The sequence below is a fragment of the Camelus ferus genome, chromosome 13, assembly GCF_009834535.1.
Source record: "Camelus ferus isolate YT-003-E chromosome 13, BCGSAC_Cfer_1.0, whole genome shotgun sequence".
Lineage (NCBI taxonomy): Eukaryota > Metazoa > Chordata > Mammalia > Artiodactyla > Camelidae > Camelus > Camelus ferus.
The window spans coordinates 40,616,478-40,640,303 of NC_045708.1; the positions used below are offsets into that span (position 1 = coordinate 40,616,478).

General features: G+C 40.8%; 1 long non-coding RNA gene across 5 annotated transcripts in view; it reads right to left on the bottom strand.

Moving 5' to 3' along the window:
• Positions 1-23,826, bottom strand: part of LOC106730861 — a 207,035-nt gene that overhangs the window by 128,357 nt on the left and 54,852 nt on the right. For all 5 annotated transcript variants that reach the window (XR_004325048.1, XR_004325046.1, XR_004325047.1 and 2 more), the window contains exon 2: positions 6,982-7,069. This is a non-coding gene — a long non-coding RNA (uncharacterized LOC106730861). The remainder of the gene's footprint in view (positions 1-6,981; positions 7,070-23,826) is intronic.

The window sequence follows — 23,826 nt, forward strand, 5'->3', positions numbered from 1 at the left end:
CGTTTAATCCCGGAGAAAGAAGAATGGATTGTTGGTTTTCTTTTTTCATCTTTTCAGTATTTTTGTTTTGTTTTGTTTCTTTTCTCATCATAATATTTAGATAGTATTTGTGTGAGGGAAGGCAATCATAATGAAATGGATAATCAAACAGAGCGCACAAAGGCACATTTACAAAAGCCATCGCCTCAGAAATGCTTCATTTACCCAGACAGTGGGCAGTGGAGGGCATGGGAAAGTCTGTTTCTATGCACAGGGAAGTGGTTCATGCCAGTCAGCTGGAGAGTCTCTCTTTCAAAATGCTCTGTAGGTAACATGTAGCATAAAACCTCAGGTCAATAAGCAAACAGGAGGTACCACACGCCTTCTAGGTGCTGAACCCAGGCTAAGGACTGGACGGGCCAAAATGAGTTAGAGATGAGCCCCCAGGACAGGATTAGGGTGAGTCAAGAGTGACATTTGCCATAGGAACAAAATGAAAGGGGATGCCCAAACCTCAAATATCAAGATAAAATATATTTTATAAGGCAATATTTTTAAAAATAAAAATTGGTGCCACAAAAACCCATGGTGTACAAACTATCAAAACTTTGGTATGTTTTCACTTTCAATTCTTAGTCTAAAAATGCATGTAACCTGCAAAAAAAGTCACTATTTGAGTAAAACACAAGAATGTTTACCTTGCAAATCATAAAGCAACCTTAGCACTGAATCAGGAAAGCAAGAGATGGGGAAAACAGCAGGAAAAAAATACACAAAAAGGAAAAACCATATGGAAAACACAATTATGAAAATAACCATACATGTTTTAAATCTCCCCTTTAAAGAAAGAGACTGCCATTAACTTCTAAAATACAATTCTTTGATCTAAAGTTAGGGGATAAGGTTAAGAGTAAAAATATGTTCATTTATTTGACCCAAAAATCATACTTCAGGGAACCTACCGTAAGTAAAACTGACATATGGAAAAAGCATCATTTGTAACCAAAAAAAATCAAAAGAACTCTCAACAGAATATTATTCAGTCATTAAAAATAATGGTCATGAAGACCAAGCAATGTTAAAAAAACTACTGGACAACGTAATGAAGTGAAACATAGACAGCATAAATATATGTATACCCCAGTAACAACTACATAAAAATTGCATAGAAAAGAAAAACTAAAGATAAACGCACTAAAGTTATAATAGCAATTTTATTTTAGTGCTAAAAATTTGAGTGTATTTCCTGTATTTCCCTTTCTTCCTCCTTCCCTTCTTTCCTCCCTTCCTCTTTCCTTCTTTCCTTCCTGTTATTAGGACCGTGTACTATATTTTGTCCTGTATATTGTATTGTATATTATATTGCATCATTCAGGGGCCAGGCAGGAAACAGTTGGCATACCCAGTGAGATAACTGAGAAGTATTTAATTATAGGACTGCTCTCAGAGGTGTGAGCAGGGTTAAGGAAGAGCAACAAGAGGTGACAAAATACCCAATGTCTAGCAATAGCTAGAAGTCGGTACTATTCCTAAACCAGAAAAAAAAGAGGAGGAACCAGGAAAGAACTGTAGTTGCAGGAGAAAGCTGCCCCATAGGAAGAACAGCCACTATAAAACTGTAGAATGAGTGGAAATGAACATTTGAATCTCTCTTACTCTCCTCCCTCCTTCCAGTCTCCTGCTAGCGTCTTGCATTGGCTGAACTCGGCTGAATGACAGCGCGCAGGGGAACCTAGATGAGGCAGTGTGTTGAGGTCAGCCTCCTGGGGTATGGAGCAGGTAAGGAGAAGGGTGAAAAGTGGATCTGAAGGGACAACGAGAATATACCCCACAAAAACACTGCATCATTTTATTTCTAAAATGGAAAAATGTATAAATTAAGAAACTGACAGCATTTGAAACTCTCTTTTCTCATCCATCGAATGCAGAAAAAAATAATTCCCACCTCATAAAGTTATGGGGTAATCTTCAAAGTCAGCAACCTCTGTTAACTTGTCTTGTCAATATTCTTATAATCATTACTATGTATCTGTTTATGGTGATGGTGGTGGAGCTGGTGGTGATGACAGTGGTGATGGTGATGATAGTGCATATAATGGGGATGGTTGTCATGATGGCAGTGGTGGTGCTGATGATGGTGGGAGCACACATAATAGTGATGGCGGTGGTGATACCAATGCCAACAGTGGTGGTGGTTGAATCATTGGCACATTATCCTCTTACATAAAGTATAAGTTTCATATGTTATCAAGGATTATCCTTAAAGGACACATGACTCTATTCTCAAGTAAGTAAGGCATTAAACCCATGTCTTCTAAGAGATCAGACAATCAGATGGTAAGATATGAATCCTTCAGAGCCACCCTCTATGATACGTCTTTAACCCATAGAAAAAACTAATTCAGTCCAGAGTACATTCACTGAGAAACTACCATGTGGCGTCTTCAGAAAGTAATGAAAGTTCCTACCTTCATAGTCATTACAGCCTAAGAGCAAGAGCAGGAGGCAAGCAAACAGTACTGTAGACACAGCACCCTCAGCTGTGACACCATCTTCCTGGCGCCTAACAGAGTGCCTGGGACATTAATAATCTCGATTTATTGAAGGAGTAAATGAAAGCTCTACCAGTTATTATGGAAGTGCAAGCCAGCTTGATTGTGTAAAGGGGATGCTATTGAGTACTTAAGTATTCTAGCCACGTCACATGTTTTAACTCAGTAAATCTTTTCAACAGTCTCATGAAATAGACACCAATATTATTCTCATTTTACAGGTATGGCATTTAAGGCATAGATTAAGCAAATAGTTCAATGTTGCACAGTTTAGCAAGTGAATTACTTAGGATTCAAACCGAGAAACCCCAGGGCTAGAGCATGGCCTCTCACCCCTCTTGTCCTCAGAGCAGACTTCACAGGGGAGGAGGTGGAATTAGAATTAGAAAACTAGGGGATTTGGTAATTGACAGTAAATCCCTCGGGAAGGCCATTCAAGGCAAAGGAAATAGCATTCGGCAAAGGTCCAGAGGGAAATCACGGAAGATATTCTCAGAGAGCAACTTCAGGAAGGTGATCTGGAACTTGAGTTACAGGTGGATTGCAGGCGCTCATGCTTGGAACAACAAAATGAACAGAAAACAGGCTGAAATAAATTATTCCAGATTCTTTAGGACCAACAAAGGATGTGGGGTTTGTTTTTGTTTTTGTTTTGTTTTGTGTTCAGACGGAGCTCTCTCCTGGGTTATTTGCAAAAGTGAGCAAACTGTAAGGAATGAGGAGGGCACATCCTTGTAAATTTGATGCTATTTTTTGCCATAAGCCTAACCAGCACAGCAGCATTGGACAGGAAGCAGGACTGAGCTTGGTGACAGCCCTGTCTTACACACAAGGGTCAGTGTTCAGTGTGGGGACGGGGGCCGTGACAGGGAGCAAGGATGGTCCAAGATGTGAGCAACATCTCAAGCCCAGAAAGGAATGGGGTAGGAAGCCAGAGAGGTTCACAGGAGAGGTTTCCCAGGAGAGCAGGGCCAGGCTCCAGCACCGGGCAGCCTGGGGAAATGTCTCTCCAGTTTCCTGTTTCCTAGCAATTTTTGTTGGCACAGCCCACCTGTCCCACCTCTGCTCTCTCCTCCAGCGCCTAAAGACACAGCAGCATCTCTGACTGTTTCTGCTACATGACGACTGGCTGAAAAAACGTGAAAATTCACTCTACCTCAGGACAGGAAGATGAATGAGTTACAGGGAAATTATTTTAAAATCTCCTCAGAATAAAAACTATAATGTCAGGAACACAAAAGAAAAAAAAAATATATATATATATATACATGTACACACACACACACACACACACACACACACACACACACATTTATAGGGAGGGAAACATATAAGACCCCGCGATGTGTGTGTTTTCATTTGGCGAGGTTTCTTTACATAAAAATATTGTTTGGGAAATATTCTGAGTGAGAATTTCTCCTTTGGCACCGAGCTGGCTGCCCTGGGCTGCCTTCTCTGAACACCAGGGCACTTCAGATCAAGTACAGGAGGTTAAGCGTGGTTACCTGCATTGGACCTCACCGCCAGCCTGGACCTGGCATGTGGTTTGAATTCCTCCCCACCTTGCTTGGTGGTTTCATCCATCTTCTTTGACAGGCAGCCCTACTGGGCCTCAGCCAAGTCACTTCACTTTCTGCTTGCCTCAGTTTCCTCATTATGACGTGGGGCTAAGACTGCCGGCTGAACAGCCCTCACCAGAGTGAAGAGACCCATCTTTGTGTGAGGTGCGGGGGGCAGGGGAGTGCAAGGATGGATCACTTCTAGGTGCATGGGCAGGACGGGGACATTTTCACATGGCTGCTTCTCATAAATGGGGCAGCTGGCACTTTCCCAGTGCTGTTCGGTGAAGGGAAGGTGAGAATTAAAGGAAATTGACAACCAATGGATATTTTAAATATATATCTATATTTTTGATTACCCTTACCAGGGAGAAATACTCCAAACAAAAATAAGAGGTCCATTCAATGGTACCAGTGTGATAGTCACATATGAAGAATTTAGTTTTTTATGCATTCATTTATTTAAGTTTTATAAATATTTAGGAAATGCCCACTGCTCTCTCTGGCAATAACTAAGTACTTAAATATAATAGGGATAAAATGACAAATGGAAACATCTCTGCCCTAACAAATCTTCTATTCCAGGGGATGAGACCGACATGCAGCAAATGCATACACGCATGCATGCATACAAGGTCTGGTCGATACTATAAAGAAAGAGAACAGAATTCTCTGAAGAGGACCCCCAGAGGTTCAGTACAGCCTACTCTGTAAAAGCAACATTTAAGCTAAGATCTGAAGATTGAGCAAGAGCTGGCTTGGTGAAGAGAGTGACAGAAAGAGCATTCCAGGCAGAGGGAAGAGCATGGGGTAGAAAAGCACTTGGCAGAGAAGAGGCCAAACCGTTCAGAGAGCAGCAAGCAAGGGTACAAGATGGGGCTGGAGAGGCGGGGGGAGCCAGGTCACACGGGGTCCCTATGCGACAGGAAGGTCTGTGGGCTTAGTTTAACTGTGATGGGAATTTACTGGACAGCTCTGAGCAGCGGAACAACACAGCCTGCGAAAGTGGAAGCAATGAGACCTGTTAGGAGGCTGTTGCCATAGTCTGAAGAGAGGCGAGGCTGATGAGAACTGAAGTGACGGCAGTGCAGGGCAGACGAGTTTGGAGAGGAGTTTGTTGAGGGGTAAAATGTGAATGACTGGGTGACTTATTGATGTGGAGGGAAAAGGTAGAGAAGGTGGCAAGAAGAGCTCCTGGAGTTCCAGGCTGAGCAACCGGCGGGGTGGAAGAGCTATTCATGCAATGGGGAAAACTCTGGGGAGGCTGCTTTGAGGCGCTTATAGTCCAACATGCAGAAAGGACTCGATATGCAACGGAGCTGCTTAAGGGCCACGCTCAAGGAATACACAAAGTCTTATGGAAGCAGAAAGGAAGGAGCCTATGAATCTGGCTGGAATCAGAGGAAAAGGAATCTCAGAAGGGGTGTCATTGGAGTTGGCTCCTGAAAGATGAGGTGTGTTTAACAGATTGAAGAGGGAAGAAAGAACTTCTGGGAGGAGGAATAGAATTTTTAAAATAAATGTAATAATGCCACTCCTGCAAAACATTTGAGAGGATTAAATAGGACAATTTACATGGAAATACCTAACACCCTGTTTTGGAATTTGTTGATGGTGTTTACACCATTGTCACCAACGCATTCAACAGCCAGTACTGTACCTGTTCATCTATCTCATTCTTTATGAGTTGAAAGGAGAGTAAAACCCTGATTGGCTTCCCTGCATCTCCCTAATACACCTGAGATATGAATATGAAATGATCAACATTTGTGGACTTGCAGGGCTGTTACTGAAGGTTGCAGAAAAAGGAATTACAGTTGACCCTTGAACAATATGGATTTGACTTGTGCAGACCCCCTTATACAGATGTTTTTTCAATGGTGAATGCTGCGGTACTACAGGGCAAGATCTACAGTTGGTTGAATCAGTGGATACGGACCCACAGATATGGAGGAACCCCAAATATGGAGGAACTGCAGGTACAGAGGGCCGCCTGCAAGTTATATGTGGATTGTCAACTGCACACAGGGTCAGTGCCCCAAGTTGTTTAAGTCAACTGTAATTTATAAGACTAGCTGTTTTTATGCTTTGCCTTTGTAATTATATTCCTTTCCGATTTAATGTACGTTACGTTTCATTTAAAAAATTCCCACCATCTCCATTTGTCTACAGACCCCCTCAACAGCTAGCACAGGACCTAGCATAAGGAGGCGCTCAACATAAGTTAATTGAACAATATAAATCAGCAGAGCATTCATGGGGTGCCTCCTATTTTCCAGAAACTATATGAGGTCTGGGGGCACAGAGATAGTTAAAGCAAAGGTCCTGCCCTCAAGAAAGTCAAAGATGTAAATCTAAAGGAATAAAAACATATGCATACATACTTATCCCAGTATGATGTATGTGTCCAAATAAATAAATATAGTGTCTCTCCCACCCCCCAAAATTCAGAAGTTAACAGAATACAGCCAAACCAAAATATTTTTTCAATCCATAAGCATTTGCAGGCTTGAGATCGCCAAAGCAGAAACTGGAGGGTACAAAAGCAGACTAAAATGCAGTCAGTGGAATTCCTTGAAGTTACCCATAAATATTCGCCAAGCCTTTCCCCAGTCCTACACCTAGTCATAAATCCCCCTGCTTCTTTTCAAGAACTTTTACATTTGATCAACGATGCAGGGTGATGTTTAAACCAGGCCCTTTGGAATATTCGATTTTCATACATAGTTTTAAGATTTTAATTTCCACTCTGTAAGCTGGCTCGGATTTTCCCTGTCCTGAAATAAATCAGGATTTCTAAGACATGAAAGCAGGCTCCAAGCACTGAAGGGCTTTCTGAACATTCAGCCTGGTTGAGTTGCTCAGTCAAGCCATACATACAAACAACTTACCTCTCACCTCATCTCAGTCCTCGGGGGATAGCCCAAAAAACTGGCGGCGAGTGTGGTGAGAGAAAAATATCCAGCATTCAAGATCAATCTGTCAAAAAGAGGCAAGAGTCATCTGTCAAAGGAGAGAGGGGCAAACTCAGAGATGTTATGAAACATTTACCCTACCGATCTGAAACTAATTGGCCCCTCTACTTCATCTCTTTCTCCCCTCCATGTCAAGCCAGGGGTCGCAGAGCTGTAACGGGATAGCTAGTTCCTAGCAGTAGAATGGACGATGTACACAGGACATCGCTAATGCATCACAGAGTCAGAGCATGTTAGAGCTGAAAGGGTCTTTGGAGTTCATTTAGGCTGGGTTGGAAAGGTAGCAATAGGGGAGCAAAGAAGAGTCCTGGACTTGGTTAGAATGGAACAGGGTTCTAGCCTCCACCCTTGCTGTTTTCACGCTATGAGTTCTTAGGGAAGTCATTTCAGTATGTCCAAAAATTATATTCCTCATCTGTCAAAAGCAAAAAAACAGTCTTACTCACAGGGATTCGATGAGAGTGTGGTAATACAAAAGAGTGCACTGGAACTACTATTGAACATAGAAATATGTGAGGAATTATTATCATTATTGCCAAGAACCCAATAAACGCTTCCTGAATCCAATCAGTAGTAGAATAGACTTAACTAAACCTTGACCTAAATGACCTGATAGAACCAACAGTCTCCATTCATTCTGTAAGGGATGGGGTCGCCCCACGGCACGGAGGACGCACAGCGCTAGTGGATGAGTCTCTAGCGTGCCAGGAACTCATCTCCCCCCATTTCGGGGATATGCTAATCAAAGGTCAGCTATCTTTGTTCCAGTACTCTTTATTCTAGCTGTACTTCTGAAAGGCATTATAAAAATTAACTAAATACCATGTAAACTACTAAAATGTAAGTTTTATCAAGATATTTGTTGTTGATGTGAAAATATACATGAATGCTATCTAACAACTACTTAAAGACAATTTGATAAAAGACACTATTGTCAAAGTAGCAGCAAGCGAGACCATTGCAAAGGCTAGAAGAAAACTGTAAAAATCTGGGACACCTACACATTCAAGTTTCTTCAAAAAGTCCTTTATATTTTGCTTCACTTTAAAGAAAATGAAAATATTAGAGCTTATGAGCACTCAAGAGAATCAACTGTGCCCTGTAATTAGTGGATCTGTGGCCAAAGCAAAGGCCTTGGCCCCCACTTTGAAAGATTGTTATATGAGTTTTGCATTAATATTATTTCCCTCCTGACAAAATCTAAAAACTAACCAACTACCTGTCCTGACATGGAGGGGATTGTTTGTTATCACTGATACCTGAGGATCGGCTGATCTGTAGGAGCCCTGAACATAAATCGTGTCTAATGTGAGTTCCTTGCCCTTGAGGAAACCACAGTTTAGCTGGACACCAGTACAATGTGAAACGCTTATAGTGAATTATGGGCATTCGATTTAGCTTAAAATGATCCTCCAAGGATGATGGCACCAAAGAGAAGAAAATGCAATTATTCGAAGTGGTTGGAGCAGTACTGTTTGTACTTGCCACTACCAAAAATAATCTGGCTTTGCCTGTGATTTCATCAACTCTTTCAGGGATAATGAGGGTTTCCTTATTATCAATTCAACTTCAGTGCTTAGAACACAGTAGGTTCCCAATCAGTAGGAGCAACTGGCATGAAAGGCATGGAAATAGAGGAACATGCACAGGACGTGGAAGGTGGGATTAAACAAGGAGGGGACACCCAGGAGGCAGGGAGAGACTGAGCGAAGGCCAAGAGGGAGAACGAGTCCTGGACCCATTTGTTCTTGTAAACACTTCTTGAGCTCCTTCTTAGACATTACGACCTCTCTCCTTACAGGCCAAAACTGACAGCAGATTTCTCTAGCCCAGACAATGGGGATTTTAAAATCTGAAGTAGTTGCCATCATTTACATATCAGTAGATTTCAGATACACATTAGCAGTTTCTCCTAAAATATCAGAAGGTCCAGCAACACCAGCATTCCCGTGTGGAAGCAATGGGCAGACACATTCCTGTCTAGCGACTCTTTCCTAGAGATAAGACACGACCACTCCCATATGTCATGCTCACTGTGGCGCCCGGGCTGGCATCACTAGTGCCCCCTTAGCAATGCAGGTGTTGACCCCTTACGGACTGTGTGTCTTGCACTGTGGTGACGCTGGGTCCCTGCTCTGGAAGGGCTGTAGAGTGATAGGAAGTGGTCCAGGTGGCAGGTGATGTGAACCTCAACAAAGCGTTAATGGGAAAGGAAACAGAAGCAGAACCATCCCAGACACCCTTCAGAGACAGAGGTCATGGGAATGAGCGAAACATCATGTCTAGGGAAACGAGAGGCGGAGTTTAAAGTAATTTCAGGGATTATAGCCCAAAACACCAAGAGAAACGTGACTGAAATGAGATAATTAGGGGAGAAATCAGAAGAAGGAGGAGAGAAGGAGAAAAGAAAGAGGGAAGGAGGCAGGAAGGAAGAGAGGGAAGGAGAAAATATTTAAGAGGCCACTGCATCATGCGTTTTCACATTGGCTGTTTTTAGGGGAAATATTATGATAAATCTCGCACACACTGAGTTTTAGAGCTAGTGCAACTTCAGGAATGGTTTCTGATGGGCCACTTCTAAGAAAATAAAACTCATCTCTTTAACCATCTCTAATGATGAAAGTCATAATGATAACAACATCTAATCTGCTCTGAACACATGCGCCATGCCAGTTCCTATGCCAAACACTTCTGAGGCAGGAGCTGTCTTTTGCAACTTTCCCAACAGCTGTAAGAGGTAGCAATGATAATAAAAACAATAAATAATAATTGCTAACAGTGAGCTCAGAGTCACTGTGCCAGACGTGGTTCTAAAAGCTTTACATGCGTCAGCTTATTTGATTTTTACAACATCCTCGTGAGACAGGTATTTTGTTATTGTCTGAATTTTACAGATGAGAAAGCTAAGATCAAGAAGAATTAGGTAACCTTCCCAAGACGACACAACTGGAGAGTAATGACGTTGGACTTCTCACCCAAGTCTGTCGGAATGGTGGTTTAAGCGCTGAGCCATTACAGGCTACTGACACTCTGTGCCAGGAAATATTTTTGGCACTAATGAGACTCAAATAATAAAAGAAGACAGGCTGCCCCTACCCGCAAGGAACTCACTGTCTAAAGGGAGAGAGAGAGGTGAGCAAACCCCGCAGGCTAAGCCTCAAGGGCCATTTTAGAGATGCCTGTGTCACAGGTGCTCTGAGAGCACAGGGGTCAGGGAACCTGCCAGGTGGGGAGGAGGGCAGGCAAGTCAGTCTTCACAAAATCACAGCACAAGGAAATTGATTCTGGAAAGATGGAGACAAATTTGCCAGGCAGGGAAGAGAGGGGGAAAAAAATGGAAAAAGACATGGAAGTATGGGAGTTTAAATCTTCTTCAGGGAGCATCAAGACGTCCTGGGTGGCTGGGAATTTGTAGATGCGGAAAAGGGCAGAAGAAAATGGAATGTAAGAGCAGCCAGAGCTAGACGGAAAGCCTGAAGGGCCATGCTCAGCAACCAAGGGATGGAGAGAACAAACATTTCTCGTGAGCGCTGTCACGCACAACACATGCGTCTTTGTAGGTAATGCGGAGAAACTGAAAGAGTAGCACGCTCAGACCTGTGTCTGGAAAATGTCCCTCTCAGGTAACCAGGTGGACACTGGATTGCAAAGGGGCTAGACAATTGATTAGAGAGGATGCATTTTTTATGCCTTTTTTCCTTTTTTAAAAAACAATTTTTGTTTGTTTTCTGGAGGGGGAAGCTAATTAGGTATATTTATTTATTTGATGGTTTTTTAATGGAGGTACTGGGGATGGAACCCACCACCTCGTGTAAGCTAAGCACGCGCTCTACCACTGAACTGTACCCTCCCTCCCCCCGAGAGGATGTATTTAGGAGACAGTGGTGCTGGCTGGGGTGAAGAAGGTTGAGGACCTGAATCCCGAGGGCAGAGAAAAAAAGAGTAAATTAAAGAGTAATTTCAGAATTCTTTTGCAAGGCTAATGCATCCTCTGGCTTTATATTAATCATTTAAGAGATAATATAGTGGGATCAGTTCCACCAATTCAGTACATTTTGGCTATGCTAAATCATTTGTACTCAACCGCAAGGAAAGTTGCTATTTTTGTCTCTTTATATTTATACCCATGATCTACCTCTTTCCATGAAGGATTTGAGGAGCCTGGAAAATCACTAAATGAAATGCAGCATCTGACAAGTGCATTCTGACCAAAAGAACTGATCGAGCAGCATAAATCAGCCTCTCCTGGCAAATGAGACAAGTTCACGCTGAAGTTATCAAGAAACATCCTCTACGTCAGCTCGAGACTCCAAGTCACCGTCCCTTTCCTTGTCTGCAGAAACAAATGGTGAGAAAGTGTCCAGTTTGCTTTACTGCTAAATTGAGCATTTCTCCGGGAAAAAAAAAAGAGGAAATATCGAAACCGGCAATGATTTTCAAACAGAACTTGCACACCCTTTCCTGGAGACACTTAAAATTATATAAGGAGACGTGTAAATAAATCAAAACTTTAAACAAGGCAACACCTTAATCTTAAAACAGATGAACTCTTAGGAATGTGAAGTCCTAAAATATACATATATCACTTCTGTCCATAATTTTTTGCCCCCTTAATCCTTTTATAACAACCTGCAGAAGAGTCTGAGAAAATTATCATCTACATTTTACTGAAGAAAAAACCTGAAGGTCGGAGCTTGAAAGCGACTTCCTGAAAGTTGCACAACTTTCGGTGTTAGTGACAGAATTAGATTGAAACATCAATTTTACTAAGACTCATTTTAAGGAAAATGGAGTATGATAAAAAAATAATAAGAGCTAACATTTAGAGTTATCAGATACTATGTGTCAGCACTAAGCTATGTACATTATATGTGTTATCACATTGAAGTCTCAAAGCACGTCATGGTAGAGGCAGTATCACTGTTCCCATATTACAGATGAGGAAACTGAGACTGGAGATGCAGGTTATATCAAGGTCATACAGATAATTATTGGTGGACCAAACCCAGACATTCTGTGTCAAATCTAGCTGTTAACCAAACAAACATCTTTTAAAATCTTGCCTCTGCTACTAACTGTCCAGCCCTGGCCAAATTATTGCTTTGTTGTAGCCCTGAGAAACAAAATAGTGTGTCTGTGTGTGTATGTGTGTGTGTGGCCCGGTTCAGCATCATAGTCTCTGTAAGCCACCAATAAACATTAAGGCCCCCTCTTTCAACCATAATACGTTGTCACTAGGCATTTTTATGACAGAAATAATCATGTTAGTTAATCTAACATAAAACGGGAGCATTTGTATTGACAGTGGGGGGAAAAAAGGACTGTGTCTTAAACTCATCTTAGAGTCGTGTTTCACTGCTAATCTCAAAGATTTCTCCCAGGGTTCTTAGGGTAGAATTAAAATTTCCTTCTGAGAAGGAAGCAAAAACTACACTTATTTATAAAATTCATTGTCTTGCCAACAAAAGCCCATTTGTTACGGAATTCCCAAATGACTTAAGCATATTAAATCTGAGTTACTTAGCAATACTATAGTTTAAATAAGTAAAATCTTGTTAATCAAAGACGGTCCCAGAAAATTCTCCTCCAGATGCCGCGGGCTTTAGAACCTCAAATTGGAGGCACTTGAATTTGAAACTCAGAGCTCAAATCTCATGGTTTCCAACCCTGTCAGGTAAAAGTCTCCCTTCTTAAACATAAAAGAATTTGTGGATCTACTTCCTGCCATAGTAAGAAAAGTAGTGATATTAGTTTATGTTAATTTTTTAAACGGCAATTATAAAAGTAGCTGTGTATTCATTTGTGGATAATTTGCATTTTACTAATCCTAAGAGTATAATACACTTCTGCAAAAAAAAAAAAAAAAACAAAAAAAAACAATACTTTGAGGTGCTATAAATTTTTTTAGCACACAAATTCTTCTGCTCATGGGTCTCTTTCAAAAAAATCTATAGCCTCTCACAATGATCCACAGGGTAGAAACCTGTGTTCTAAAGTAAGAGGATTAGAAGGGACGTTTAACGTCACATAAACCATCTCAGTACCCAATACATGCATCCCAGCTACGACATTTTGAAGGCCAGGCACATTTTATCTGAACACTCAAAAGCCCGAGGAATAGGGGCTGGAGTAGGGGAGGTGTGGTCAAAGAGCCAGGGGTGTGCTAACTACCCCTCAGGCTGATCTATCCTGCTGTGGACATCCTGGGAAACTCTTTAGAAGGAGCTTAAATCTGCTTAAATGTCTCACGTCCCCTGGATCAGTCAGGGTCTCCTCAGGAAAATCAAAACCACAGTAGTGATTTCAAAGAGTGGGTGAGGCGGTAGAGGGTGGGAGAAATACAAGTGCCTGATTCCAAAAGCATTTGGAGGTAAAGGAAGCCCACAGGGGCGGTAAATAACAACAGAGATCAGTGATTGTTGGAAGATGCTACCACCCGTGGAGCTGGAGACACAAGAGCGAGGAGGCTGTAAGAGCAGAGCCTAGGATCACACTCACCACTCCCCCACCTACTCCCGCTGAGTCCCAAAGCCTCTGTTGTCACCAGATCTGCCTCCTCCGCTCCATCTCCTGATGGCAGCTACAGCACAAGGTCACGCATTCCTGCCAGGCAACACCAGAAGCAGATACAGAAGAGCAATGACCTCCCCCCTACCTATCTCCTTTCTCCATTTCTACCCCTACTTTACCATCTAATACCTTCCACTGGTTAAACAGACAGGAAGCCAGCCATCAAGAGAGCTTGGAAAGTGTAGCTTGCAGAAGGCTAGCCCGCTTGGTACAGACCTCAGCACGGCAAGCTGGGAAGGCAGCTGACGGCCAAAGGCAAAAGGTCAGCTTAATCCGATCCTTTAGCTACCCAGATCCACTCTCACGCTTTGAGTCATATTTAACTCCCATCAGTAGTGGAATCATCATGCTGCCTAACATGATGAACCTCTGTCTGATACAAAGATCCTCTCATCTGTTTCAAAAACTAGGAGAGCTAAAGCCTCATCGACTACCATATCCATGAGTCCATCCCACCTGGAAGTTTGATAACCTTAAAACTAAACAGAAAGGCAACTACAACCAAAATTCCCCACATAAAATACTAGCAGCAAGGGAAAGAGGGGGGAAAAGGAAAGCATTGTACACATACATATCAAATGCAAGAAGAAACACAGGTGTAGCCTCTTCGATCTTTGTTTCTACAATGGATCACTGATTCCATATTTGATGTTTATTTCCATTCCTTTGCTCTTGACAAGCACTCTGATGGAGAGACCCAAAGCTCACCGATGGTTATTCCCCATCACTGACAACCCTCCTAAATGAGAGGAAATGGTGAACACTGTCCTAAATTTGGATCAGTGTGACTTTGGTATTTAATGAATGTATGACTTAATGAACCATGTATCCATGGTCCCTCCGTATCCATGTTTCCTCTGCATCCCTGTTTCTGCATCCATGGATTCAATCAACTGTGGATCATGTAGCACTATAGTATTTACTATCGGAAAAAAAGGTTACCACTGTGCCGTGGACCTGCACAGTTCAGACTCGTGCTGTTCAAAGGTCTGCTGTATTTTCAATTCTCCTCCTCTCTTACTTTGTGATACTCATGTATTACCTCTGCATATATTATAAACTTCACAACACACTATTTTTCTCTACTGATTTTATCTTATTTTTTGGTATATATTTTTTATTGAAGTATAGTCAGTTTACAATGTTGTGTCAATTTCTGGTGTACAGCACAATGCTTCAGTCATACACGAACGTACACATACTCGTTTTCATATTCTTTTTCACTGTAAGTTACTACAAGATATTGAATATAGTTCCCCTGTGCACAATACATTATTTTTAACATTTTTTATTGATTTATAATCACTTTACAATGTTGTGTCAAGTTCCAGCGTAGAGCACAATTTTTCAGTTATATATGAACATATATATATTCATTGTCACATTTTTTTCTCTGTGAGCTACCGTAAGATCTTGTCATTATTTTTTTTTTTTATGTTAAAGAATCAATGTTCTCCTAAAGATGAACTTTTTAAGTGAGAAAAAACGATTTTATACTTACCCACCTATTTACCGTTTCCAACACTGCACTTTCATCTTGTTGGTCCCAGTTCCCATCGGGTGTTGTCTGCCCGCAGACTGAAGAACTTCCTCTAACATTTTTCATCATGCAGGCCTGCAAGTTACATATGCTGCCATCTTTTGCTTGTTTGAAAATGTCTTTATTTTGCCTTTCAACTTTGCACATTGTTTACTCTCCCTATTAGAGCCCACAACATTTTAATCACAGTTATTTTGAAATTCCCAATCTGAGCATTTGAAAATCTCTCCCATATCTGAGTCTGGTCCGGCATTGGCTTGCTTTCTTCAGACTGTGTTTTTTGACTTTTAATGTCTCCTCTAATTTTTTGTTGATGGCCACACATGATGGATTAAGTAAGAGGGAAGGAAAAAAATTGGCCTTTAGTGTGAATCTTTGATGTCTGTCTGGCTAGGAGCTAGGCCACGTTTACTATTTGCTGTAGCTGTGAATGGCAAAGACTCGACTTTCCCCTGATGTCTGTTTTTGTCTCCCTTGTTCTGGATTTCCTCAGAGACTCCTTAAATAAGGTCTGGGGCTTGAGATTCTTTCAGCTGTAACCCTCTATTGTTACACTGCAGCCCAAGTGACATGGTGGTAAGCAGCACAGGCTCCAGCAGTGGGCCTCTGCTCCTGGGCTGCTTTGCCCAATAAGCCAGATTCTTTGTGTGCAGCTGTCTCTCCAATTTTCAAGGTGGCTGCTTACCCCGTGATCTCAATTTTCTCATCAATCTAAGATGAGACGCATCAACTTGTCCACACTAAACATGTGCAGGTCTCTGTATATCCACCATACCCCAATAAAGTGGTTATAAATTTCTAAATTAAAATAATACACCTGGGGAAAAAATCTAAGATAAGTTGCTCATTTTCAAGTTAGCTCTTTTCTTACAAAATAGGAGTAACAGCTTTCAAGGTCTTTATAAGTCAAACCAGAAACTGGAAATCTCATTGCTTTTCATTTATGAAGGGTACTTTTTTCTGGATAGAGAAATTTGGCTTGACAACTTTTGTTCTGTTAGTACGTTAAAGAAGTTTTTCCATTGTCTTCTGTCTTGCATCGTTCCTGACAAGGATTCAGTAGTCATCCTATTTGTATAGTATGTGTTTTTTTTTTCTGACTGCTTTTTATATTTTCTCTTTATAAACCAGTTTTCAGCAATTTGGCTATCATGTGCCTTGGTGGTTTTTCCTCTCATGTGTAGTTATGCTGTTGGAATTACTGGGGAAATGTTGGCATTTCTTTCTTTTAATAATTTTTCTACCACCACCTACCACCCTGTCTGAGTCCCTGATTACATGAGTAGTAAGTTATTTTATGTCTTCTGAAGGTCATTGAGGCTCTGTTTATTTTATTTCTTAAGCCTTTTTTTCTCTATGTGCTCTCACTTGGATGGTTTCCAGCTTGCTAATAATCTTTTGTTCTGGTTTAAGCTCATTCAGTAGCTGTTTCATTTGTATTTCATTTTTCATCTCCAGAATTTTCATTTATTCTCCTTTTATCATTTATTTCTTGATGCATTTGTTTCTCTTATTCTTTAAATTCTTGAAAACATTTACAATGGCTTTAGAGTCTTTGTCTGCTAATTCCATCATCTCTGTAACTTCTGGCCTTATTTCTATGAAATGACTTTTCTTACAGTTTTGGGTGCTATTTTTTGTTACTTTGCATGCCTAGTAAAATTTTATTGGCTCCTGGACATTATAAGCTTTACATTATTAAATATTTGGCTTTTATTGTCTTCCTTTAAAGAGTGTGAAAGTTTGTGTTGTCAGGCATTTAATTTGCCTGTGAATCAGCTTGACGCTTTCAAGCCTTATTTTTCAACGTTGTTAGGGTAAGTCTAGAATAAGACTATCCTTTACTCTGCTACTATCGTGTGAACCTTCTTGGGTCTCTGCAGAATGGCCAAGATGCTCAACAAGGTCTCTGCACTCTGACATTTAGAGCTCCCAGCCCTTGGAGGGCTCTAGGAATTGTCTGGCTTATACCTCCTTGGTATATATTTTTTGCCAGATACTTGTTCTTTGCTTGACCTCAGAAAGTTCCAGTCTATACATGCCCAGGTTCGTATTTAGTCAGACTCAAAAGGACCTGTATGGGTGGAAAGGGATAAACTAGGAGTTAAAGATTCGTAGATACTAACTACTATACATAAAATAGATAAACAATAAGTTTCCATTGTATAGCACAGGGAACAATATTCCATATCTTGTATAAAGAAAAAGAATATGAAAATGAATATATATATACGTATGACTGAAACATTATACTGTACACCAGAGATTGACACAACATTGTAAACTGACTATACTGCAATGAAAAAGAATGCGAATTAAAAAATAAAGGACCCCTATGCATTTTACTGGATCTCTTTCTGGGCTTACCTCCCTCCAGTTTGGTACTTAGCCCTGAAATTCAAATCACTTAGCCTTCCCCTCAAAAATCTCTGTTTCCTCAACTCAGTGAAATTGTGAAGCTTTGCTTGGATTCCCCTTCCCTGTTCCACATTTCAGAGAATGCCCCCAGGCTGAGAGCTGAATTGATTATGGGGTTCACCTCGTGTGTTTATTTTCTCTCATGGAGCATAAGGCCATGTTGTCCAGTGTTTGAAAACAGATAAATCGTGTATATTGTTCAGTTTTTCCAGTTGCTTATGACCAGTGAAGTAGTCTATTATACCAATTATAAATACTTTTAGCTTTTCATTCTAGCAAAAAGTGTACAGGGGATTCCACAAGTTCATTTATGCATTAATTTGACAAACAGCTACTAAGAATCTAACAAGTTCCTGGCACTGTTCCCCAAGAAAAAGCAGAATGACAACCTGGGAAAAGTCTAACATTTGGAGTCAAGAGATCTGGGTTTCAATCTAGGTTCTCCATTTGTTCATTTTGTGACAAGTTATTTAACCTCTCTCAGTCTTGCTTCCTTACCGCTAGACAGGATAATATTATGCCTACTTTGCAGGATTATTGGTAGGGCTAAATATATTGTATGTAAAACAACTAGCCTATTCCTGGAACATAGCCTGAACCTGATTGATTGCAATTATTATTTTTATCAAATGTGCTTTGGAAAGATTTGAAGGTATAATAAATCAGCAGACTGGGGTGAAAAAAAAAAAAAGCCTCCACTGGAGGCTGGTAATAACCCTATGCCTGGAAGTAAAGGCCTAAACTGGGAGACATCCAAGGGAAAGAAAGAACAATGAAAACTGAGAACTTAAAGAAATAAACTTTCCTCCTCTGGTTAAGTAAGGGAGAGTCTCAGCGTATGCAACCTGAGAATTTCAGAGTAAGTAATACAAACACACGCAGGCACCGAAAGGCAGACCAACAGCTACTGATAAAGCAACTGGGTTCCTTAAAGACCGAAGACGGAGCACCGGAAACGAGGGGATCGCTGTATCAAGAAACTCACCGCAGTATAGATGAAGACAGATGGGAAGATGCCCCTCAGAGTCAGTCTCCATACCCTGGGTGGAGAGCCACAGGTAAATCTGGGATCTCAAGACATACAGAGGGAAGATTTTTGCCAACTTTCTGGACCAAGCATGAAAATAATAGTGTTTCCAGTTAATCAGACTCAGTACTGATACCCTTTGATCTGAGTATGTGTTCTATTTTTCAGAACCAGTTAGGAGAGCTGCAAGAAAAGATTGAGGGTGAAGGAAGAGGGGTAAATGCTAACTCATAAATAACCCATGTTACTCATTAACTGGGGATTGAAATGAAAGAATGAAGGATGTAGGTGTTAAGCTTTACATCTGACCATTTCCCAACTCACACCAAAATGTACTTCCTGTGCTTTCTGCTCCAACGTTATTTTTCAAAGTAACTTTAACAGAAATGTGTTCAAATAAATTCAATTTGTGTTAAATTCCTTGTGTTTAGATGTATCTCCTCCAATAGAATGTGCTTTGAATTGTGTCAATGATGATTTATTTTTCTTTATATCATATTAGCATCAAATGCTGATATGTGGTCTGTAGTAGGTGCTTAATAAGTATTTTAAGTATAAAAGTTTGAATGAATTAATGAATGGAAAGAAAATCTAAATTTCTGATATAATTAGCAAGAAAAGATTTATGAAAGAGTGACTTTTTCCAATGGAGTGGACCACTGAGCAACCAGAGCGCTGATGCTTATTAAAGTTGGGGACACTTTTGTACAAAGTTTTTAGACACATCATCTATCTCTCCCTTCTCTCACCCAGTTTAGCCATAGAAGATCCAAACAGTCATGGTTACTTTGAGACCAACTCTCAGAGGCACTAACAGCAGGAAATAAGCCAGGACGACCTGTGGGATGAGGACTTGATGAAATTTGGGAAATTTTATATAACGTTCTCAATTTGGTTGGTTTCGACTTTATTAAATTAAAATTCTTTAAAACACAAGGCAATACCAATGAAGAAATTCAGGCATACATAGGCCACGTTAAATGACATTCCGCAAGGGAAGCCTGTTTATGTGACGTCCTCCAGCTTTATTACAACAATCAAATAGGGTTTACTTAGCAGTCACATTCCTGGGATTATTCCTTAAAGTGGATTTCTTTAAGAGTAACCAGAATACATTAGTGAATAGAACTATATATTATTTTCTATGTGGTTAATTTAAGAACAATTACATATGACAGATTACAAACAACAGTAATAATGAGTTGGTTTTAAAAACTGCCTGAGGGGGGGGAGGGTATAGCTCAGTGGAAGAGCGCATGCTTAGCCTGCACAAGGTCCTGGGTTCAATCCCCAGCACCTCCATTTAAAAAAAAAAAAAAAACTGCCTGACATAGAGCCAAAGAGTCCCTTAAATGCATTGTCCAAGTTCTATGGCACTTTGTTACAACAAGGTGTCACTTTTGGTATCAAGACCTTTACCTCTATTCAAGCAGCTGCTCAAAGTTTAAGTACCAGATGGGTATCAATTGTCCTTTAGGAGATTAGGGGCCATCCAGAGACACCCTCTAAAATGTCTATTACTGGTTGCATGTTATCCTGGGAACAGGATCCTTCTATGCATCCTTGGTCCGGCCACGTCATCTCTCTCTGGTCTGTGTGTCCTACTCTCTCTGAAATGAATATTTATTTTTATCTGAAGCCGGTAGCCTTCTTGTGAAGCATATGCTCCAACAGTGCGAGATACGCTTTAAAATCATTTTCATGTGAATAGGAACCTCTTGACCAGATCCTAAGCTTTAACAATTCACATTTTCCCAATTAGGCAAAAATAAACGAGGCCCTTTTCTAGGTTCGATTTATATTGACTAAAATGTACGATACTAAGTGAATAATAGGATGAGTTTTGACAGATGTGTTCACCTGTATAAGTAAGATTCTGTCAGAACATAGAACATTTCCATTGCCCAGGGAGTTCCCACATGCCCTCTTACCAGGCAGTCTTCCACGGCAGAGACAGCCATTCTGAAATTTGTTTTCTATCATAAAGTAGTTTTTTGCCTGATTTCAAACCTCATGTAAATTGAATCATACAAAATGGACTAATTTTTTTACCCACATTTTCCAGCTTAGCATATATTTGCCACACTTAACCATGAAATCCATTGACTGCTGAGAATCCACTTACAGAGTGCTAGGCAAAAGGGTTGCCTCTGATCTAGAGCTGCTTTGGATATTCTCGTGTGAATATTTCTACTGACATTTGCTTTTGTTGCCCTTGGAAATATACCTAAGAATGGACTTACAGGGTCATAGGGTAGGTGTATTTTAACTTTATAAGAGACTGCCAGAACTTTTCCACAGTGGTTTAGTGCTGCTGTGGTGGGCTGCCCAGATTCTCCCTTCTGGGACCAAACACGCATTCCCTCATCTGCTAGAAATGTTGGCAGCTGACAGCTCTGAGCTATATCCCTCTCCGGGACTTGCCCTCAGCTGAAGAGAAACATCTTTCTCGAGAAAACACAGGGCTGGGAACAGGGTGAGGCAGGAAGATGCCTAGGGTGCAAAATTTAAGGAGGTGCTTAATCTGAGGTTCAGGCAAGTGCATCCTTTGCTTCTCCTGCCAACACATATCCACATGGGACTTCAGAGTCTCTTCTCTACCACCCTCAAGGGCTCGGCCTGTTACCCAATGGAAGGTAGCAAGTCTTAGTTATTACCATCGATAATAACTTTTTCCATCTATGGAACACAATACAGTTTACAAAGCACTTGCATCCATATACCCTCTTTTTATCCTTGGATGAAGCTTAGCAGGTAGAGAAGGGCTTTACATATCATGATTGGTTCAAGACATTAAGTGACATTGCCAATAACGAAGCAGAGTTAAGTCCAAGTCCTAACACATCACAAGTACCGACGTTATCTATAATTCCCTTCCCTTAATGCTATAAAGCCCATCCTGGCAATTTTTTAAGGGCAACTGAGTGAATAATGCATGAACACTGATGGTAAACATATTGTCCCTCAGCCAAAATACAAGACAGCAGCAAAACACATTGTTCTTTGCATTAGCCAGATTTCTCTGAAAGCGGGAAATTCTCTAAGATATGAAAACCACTTTTCTCATTATATGTAATTCTGTTTCCTTGGTGGTCAGTAAACTATTAATAGTAGGTCTAAGGTTGACACCTGTACTTTAAGTAATGGACTGTGTCATTTTAGGGAAATCATGTCACTTGACTTTCAGCAAGAGTTTCGTCTTCCCCATCTGCAAAACTTCTTCCCGGAATTCGTGATTTCATAGATGACATGTGCGTAGGGGGTAGGGTCGGGGTGTGAAAACTACCGAACTATTATTGCTATCAATCTGTCATTTCATGAAAAAATACAGGCTAATCCTTTCAAATGAATATATTCAGCTCATGAGATGGATGTAAATGCCACCAGGACCAAGCCTGAGCTGAGGACTGGCCTTTAGGAGTCCCAGACCTGGCTGATCTCTCAGGTCCTTTTAATTTCTCAAATTATCAGCCTCTCTGAAGGCAACATGAGAGTGTTTGTTAGGAAAAAAAAAAAAAAAAAAAACACATAGGGGGCAGACATAGCTCAGTAGTAGAGCACATGCTTAGCATGCATGAAGTCCGGGTTCAATCCCCAATACCTCCATTTAAGAAAACAAAAACGAAACCTGAGGTAGGGGCAGGGGGGTCTCCTTTGCTCAGTTCCTTCTCTGCACCCACACAGTTTTCCCTCCCCCAAGAATGGGAAATCAGATTTAAAATAAAACAAACTAACTTAAAGCAAAACAAACAAACAAACAAAAAAAATGGAAAAAGGAAAAAAAACACCATGATCCCCTTGGTGGTAGGTAGCAGTTCATAATGTTTCTGATTTTCTGGGGGAATTTAATTAAGTGGTTTGCCACTAGGAGCTGGGCGGCAGAGAAGAGGCCCGACCCAAAGAAACCTGGTGCTTGCCAGCTGATTTTGTGTGGGAGGCATCCACGCCCAGCAGAGTGCCTGAGTCTTTCAGAGCCGCACAAACAACACCCTGCCCCACAGCACTGCGAGCCCAGCCAGGCCCACCTGACCGGTAGCAGGGAATGTCTCTCGCACTGGACGGTGGAAGCTGGAAGTAGGGCTTTGGTTCACAGCAATCAGCTTCAACAGCAGAAAACCTGAAAAGGCCCCTCTGACATGGGAGGAGTGACAACTAGTAGTCTTCAAGCCTCATCTGACTGCAAAACAATTTAACTTCACCCTTCAAATTTGCTCTTTTACCAATTTACTTTTGAAAAAGGTAGGTTGTAAATAGTTATAGTAATAAGTAAGGCTTATGCCACACCCTTCATGGTTTGAAAATAATATTTTATATGATTCCTTACTTAATCCTCATTGCATTTCATGGAAATGTATATTCTCTTCTCATGGAGACACTGAGGCACAGACCAGGAAACTGATCTTCGTAAAACCACAGAGCCAGAGACCAGTGGTTTCAGACTATGAACGTGGATTATAATCATACTAAATTAAAATCCTTATGGGTGGACACCAAATCTGCATCCACAGCACCAACCCTAGTGCCCAATAGGTGAAAGGCACTCAGTAATTATTTTTTGAGTGACTGAATAAATGGATGAATAATTAAACTAAGGACCCAGACCATAAGATTCATCCTGCTTTTTAGCCATCTTTAGCTAGATGTCATGAATTTCCTAAGAGCTTCTGGAACTGCAAACGTGGAGATGCCTGGGAACATGATCAGTTTCCTGTTTTTATTTACTCAATACATATTCATTGAGCAACTACCACATGAGAAGCACAGTATTAAATACTACGAAAATTTTACTGTAATATGTATGGTTCTTATTCATCCATGTCTGGAAAATGATCATTTTCCTACACCATTTCCACCTCTTCCTCCCACATCATATGCTTCCTGCTTCCCACATCAGTAAGGCTGGAAAAGGCAAGCACAAGCCTAAGAGACAAAGCTAATGTTAAGACTTGCTGTTACGCATACCAAATTTCCATGACAGTCAAATAAACAGGAGAATAATAGAGAGGTGTACAACCTTTTCCATTATGACCATGTTTCTGGTAAATTAAATATATGTCTTATAAACCAAATATTTTGTTCTACTGACAGTAAAATTGGAGAATTTTTCATTTATGATCATCTTCAGTTAGTAATAGTTCCCAACACAAAAACTTAAATTAATATTTCTCAATCCTGAACACAGTCACCAAGGGTATCTTAAAAACAT